The following is a 6106-nucleotide window of genomic DNA, read 5'->3' as shown; positions in this document are numbered from 1 at the left end:
GCTGCCACACACTGCCGCTGCCCGGATCGATTGCACCAACACCACCACCGACGCTAATTGCTCCGTGTCCGTGTGTGCGTGTGTGCGGGGCTTTTGTTTGCTTCGCTACATACATGCGTTGTTATGCTTTTTCGGTCTCTGTTGCAGCATAGACGGGGCACACCTTTTTCTCTGCTTTTTGAAGTAACGGCTTTTGATGACTTGCGGGCTGCAACACGCGGGTGATTTCTTTATGCTGCCGGTCAGACAGGACCAGGACGATTAGGATGTCGTTAGGGGATCGGGAAGACACACGGGACCGGGTGGGATCTGTTAATGGTGTTCAAATGAGAAATTTAAGCAGTGCAAGGGATGATCGTATTCTATTTGGCTTAATGCGTTTATGAACAGCATAGCATCAACAAAATGTTTAGCACAATTTAATTTTTCTTTATTTAATACTGACATTTGTGAAATAAGTCGTTTCAAATACCGCTGAACTATGTAATAATTTGAACGAACAGATCGAAACTTTGCCGTGAGGGTTAAAAGGAAGCGTTTCTTGATCATCATGGTATCGCTTGAAACCGGTTCCATCGGAAGTGCAGCATCAGGGTTGATCGCGTGAATGATACTGACCGATGTAATTTTTTATTAGTTTTGGTTTCAATGATTTTGAATAATTTTTTCATCGTTTTCATGAAGTTTGTGGTTGGAGCATTATCAGCTGAGATGATGATTTGATATTTATTTAATTAATTATTGCGTAAAATAATGATTAAGGGTCAGATTCGTAAATTAATCAATAAAATTGAAAATTTCACACCACAGCATACATATTTTAGACTGTGTGGAAAACACTGAAGAGAATAGAACCGCGACTTTGGAGATTTATAACTTTTGACTGCGTAATCTAATATCGATACAATATGCTAAAGAAAATTGAATAAACTAATGCAGTTTCTATAACTGTGCATAGATTGTTTCAACTCACTATCGGTTTTAAGTTATACCTTGCCAAGTTGAAATAGGTTAAAAAACAAAATTTTAAACACTCTTTTTCAGTACTTTACAACATTTTCACAGCAAAATGGCTCTAGTAGTTGTGAGAACTGTGTATCACACGTCTTGCATACATTTTTAAGATTTTTTCATAAGCTATAAAAAAGATAAAGGAGACTCGATTTGAATAAAAACCGTTACAAGACACCTTTTATCATAATTTAATAAAGCTGCGCAATTGCAATAAATGTAAAAAATTCATAAAATGGTTTCTATTGGTAAGTTATGTTGATTATACATTTTAAAGAGACTGAAGTTAAACATTGTATGTGAAATCTATTTGATTTTGGTGTCTTTCTACCAGCAAGTTTCATAATGTAACAGTTTTATTCAAATGGAAACTACTTTATCTTTTTAATTACTGGTAGAACAATTCTGAAAAATTTTAACAAGACGTGTAATACTCTGTTCTTAAAACTGCTAGAGCCATTTTGCTGTGCAAATTTTGTAAAAAACAAAAAACTAATGTTTTCTGCGTTTTGTTTTTTTTTAATCCTTTCAACATTGAAAAGCTATAACTTAAAAACGGTAGCGAGTTGAACCAATCTGTGCACAGTAATAGAAACCTCATTAGTTTATTAATTTTTATTCAGAAAATTACATCGATATTGGATTACGCAGTCAAAAGTTATAAGCCTCCGTGGTCGCTGGCTACCCGGGAAGCCCGGTTGCCTGGAATATGATGTTTTATACAAAAGAAAAAAGAAAAAGTAAGCATAGAAAAAAAGTTAAAGAAGAGATATGGAAATGCTTTAACTTAATTTTGAATTTAATCTCCTCAAAAACAGGTGATCAAAACCTAAAACAAAATATGAGTAATCAAAGGCAGCTAACTAATTACTTAACTGAAAGACATGAATGAGTATACGCAAACAAGAGTAAACAAAAGCATCTATCAATAACAGTATTAAATGTGTACGTATAAAGAACAACTTTTTAAATTAATTAAATCAATCGGTTTAAATTAAATAAAAAAAAGCAACGCTACAAATTACAGAAAACAACTGAAGCAATGAAAAGACCATCCATTATCAATCAGATTGGCGATTGGGAATTGACGATCAAATTGAACAAACACATGTGCACATAGTCGCAAGCGATTGAAATAATTCTCCCTCCCCCCACCCCCCACTGGAATGCTCCAAATTCAATGGAAACTGGTCTGACCAATAAATATTGGAATGCATTTTAGCAAATGAAAAAAAAGGAAGTTAAATCACTGGACATTTGGCGGCACATTTTTCTCTCTCCATTCCCCCCCCCCCCCCCGCCCATTATCTCGCTGGCCTCATTTAAACGACACTTCATTCTGGTAATAAATTTATTCGTTTTCAACCTGTGCAGTGTGCACTTTCCCAATAAATTTCCCAATTAACGAGCGACCTTCCCCAACGCGGCATTGCATCTATCTGTGTGTGTGTCTGTGTACGTTTAATTAGATTACCATTGTTTGGTGGGCGGTTGCTGGCGGTTTTCGCGAACGTTGCACATTCTTAGCTCCATAATCTTTCCCAAGCCACCACCATCACCACCAACGATGCACTGCGGCACAGGCTGTGATGGGGAACGAAAAGGGCACGCCAAAGGTACGCCAAAGGACGGAAGTATGTGAACATTGTGCTGGTATGTTGTGTAGCTCGGTTTTGTGGTATCCGGGGCATTTAGCTAAACCCTAGCTAATCCCAACCCGGACAAGGTGCCTGTGATGGGCCGGCGTAGTCCTGCCCCGGGAGACGGTGAAATCTATGAAGTCAGCGAGTCGAGCCGTGCGCCAGTGCGCTACGAAGCAGGCAGACGTTTCCGCTTGAAGCGAAGAGGTCCATTCTCTTGATTGCACCCATTATTGTTGTTGCGCTGTGCAGGTTATGCTGGTTGGAGCTGTGTGTGTGTGTGTGTGTGTGTGTGTGAGTTCTAGGGATGTTGAAGCTTTGTTGAAGGATTGGTGAAATTATGAGGCACTCCTGCTGTACAGTTGATTGCACCTCTTGAATTGGGGTGAGTTGGTGCAAGAGAGACCACCGTTCCTAATTGGACCAACAAGTAACATGTTTTATTACTAATTATGTGTGGTTATACGATGTCTTTACATAAAAAAGGTGTTTGCCGATCTTTTTTCAAACAAAATGTTATAAATTTTATGCTGTAGTATAAGTTTTTATCAATCTCCCCTAATTATGAGCAATGTTTCTTCAACATTACCGACTAATCAGCATAATTTGCGAATCAGTGGCGCCTCAGTGGGTGTACGAGTCCTTTCATTAGGACTTTCTATTTCTCCTCTCTAGTTTTGTTTGCAATTTTCCCGCACACTGTTTTCCACGCCACCTCAACAACCCTATTGTGCGCACACCACACAAAAAGCCCTGCGCTCGATTATTCCGCTTGCTAAACCCCAACCTCGGATGCAACCACCGTTCGATGTTCGATCGGCAAGACGACACTGCACAATGTAATCGCAGCCCTGTGCCATTACACTGCACATTCATGCTGATGCTCCATAACACTGGTTCACTGCTGACCTGGTTTTGGCCCCAGGTGAACCCGCGCACCCTTGTGCCTTGTGGTACGGATAATTAAAGTGGAATTATTTAAGTGATTACAAGCGAAATCGGCGAAATGGTACGGATTGGGAATTCGAACCTATTCGAACCGTGGCACGATATCCTAGCTGATTACCGGGAAACAGTGGAGAAAGCAGACGGCGGTCGGGGGATTAGGCGGAACGATTGGCTTTGGCATGTTGTCCCGCTGTTGTAGAGAGTGCAGGAAGCCTACCAGCGCTAGGGTAATTGATTTTAAGCAGCTTTCTAAATGGGATTTCTAGTGTAGAAAATGTGCCATGAAATGGGGAGGGATAGATAAAACAAAGCAAAAAACCATTAACAAACTTGAAAACGGGGAAAAGTTCGATTTGTTCGGTGTGAGTTTGAAGCCAGCTGCTCAACAAAGGGACAGCAGCTCATGAGGGTGCGTTAATTATCGTGCGTCATTGAGTTTTATTTTCGGCACCGATTTTGACACAACATGAAATGCAGTCATTAAGGTCATTCATAAACTTTTAATCATTGTATTTGGGGCTATCATCATTTCAATGATTCGGAAAAGGCTCTTTTAATTAGATCTTCCATGCTCTCTAGGATTAACCAGGCTTTCCAGCTCTATTCTGGTGTGTTTGTACCTTGTGCCATGCTTGTATAATATTGGATTTTACTAGCAAGTTTGGTTTTATTAACATCTAAATTAGCTCAACAGTTCGAAGCGCCTACAGATATGTACAATGTTCTCTTGATGGGTAAAATTCTTTTCAGTAATTAATAAGCCAGACGAGATATAAACAAAAACTTTTCGAGTTGCAGATCACATCGTCTTGACAGTTATTCTGGACAAATTTTATTAATTTATTTCATATAATTGTCCCGCATACTAGTGCTACAACAACTAATTAAACTTTGTTGAATTCAAGATTCAAACCCCAATTCAAAGGCTATTATCAAAAAAGTAATGAAAGGCTAGTCTTATACGAACCAGCCGAAAAGTTAATTTCAAAATGATCAGTCCAGTCCTTAAATTGCTTTATCATAAAAAAGGATCGTTAGTTCCATACAGTGTGCATCTTGGTACACTATTCAGAAAGCAGCTCTATCGAAGGGTCCTAGCAGGGGAGGTGTATCCAATTCATGTTTTAAACATTTGCATGGTGATTGATGTTTAGCATATAATGTATTAGTATAACCTGACTCTTTACTCATATGTTCGCATGGGAGCTTAAATATGTTATGTTAGAAAACATCCGTGCGGCAAAGTCTACGTTTTACTTGCAAGATTTCTTCTACTAGTGTCCTTTGCAAAGTGCTTCTTCTTCTATTTGGGTTAGGAGAGTTATTCAGCACCACATAACCGGACAGTCAATCCTTTGTTACAGGGGGAAGGTTCATATCAAGCTTGAGCCCATCACGGCCATGTTATTAAGTCCAATGAATTTACGACTTACTCCGCCGAATGTGTTTCATTGGCACTCATCGTAGCTAACAAATTGTAGCCTATACCATCTATCAACCAAACAATAACTTTGGATATTTAGCAACAACGAACAATCTCTTAAATTTCCCAATATTTATAAATTTCAAAATCCTTCGTTATTGATTGAGCTTGATCATTTACATTTCGATACATTTCGATGCTTTTTTAATCAAATGACGATCCTACTAATACGACGCGTTACTTTGCTACAAAAATGTCTACGATGAATAATTAAATGAGCCAATTCAAGAATTTGGCAACAGGTTTAAATTATTAGTCCTCATATTTATATGGAAAGTGCTGCGAAGCATAAACTGAGCACGATGTATTATAAAGTTAATGCGTTTTCTTGCTCTGAAGAACGCGATCTTTAAATAAAATAACTATGTTGTCTTCATTGACTTGACGAAGTAAAGGGGTTACAGTCTGTTCCCGAGTTACACGGTTCTCGACATACGCGGATTCGGAGATACGCGGTTTTCTAAATTTGACAGATTAAATGTCTAATCAGTACAATTTGCTTCAAGTTCGGTAAAAATTGCATTTTTGCTAACAAATTGAAACCGCTTAAAAGCCATAAATATTAGAATTTTCTGCATGAATCACATCAAATAAATGAAAAAGTGTATGAAAATACTAAATTAAATAAAAAGCTACGGGTAACCAATAGTAGCTGGCATCGCGAAAGAATTGGTTTAAATTTAACAGTCGTTAAAAATTAACCAGAGTCGTTAAAAATTGCTAGAATATGGCATAGCGAACGCATTGAGTTCATTTGTTAATTTTAACGACTGGTCCTATACCGCCGTTAAACAAATGGCTGTCAAGAGCGTATGCGATACAAATTAACAGTCGTTTAATTATACTGCTCGAATTTTCCCCCATGTTTGCCTATATGCGATATCGAGCAGTCGTTAACTGTTTTGACGGTCGTTTATTTTAACAGGAATGAACAACAAATGAACTCGGTTAAACCAAAATGAACTTTAAACGACTGTTAAAATGTGTTCATTTATTCGCGATGCCGGCTAATGTGTTCCACTCT

This window comes from Anopheles merus, chromosome 2L, assembly GCF_017562075.2.
Source record: "Anopheles merus strain MAF chromosome 2L, AmerM5.1, whole genome shotgun sequence".
In the NCBI taxonomy this organism is placed as follows: Eukaryota; Metazoa; Arthropoda; class Insecta; order Diptera; family Culicidae; genus Anopheles; species Anopheles merus.
This window is presented reverse-complemented; position numbering follows the sequence as displayed.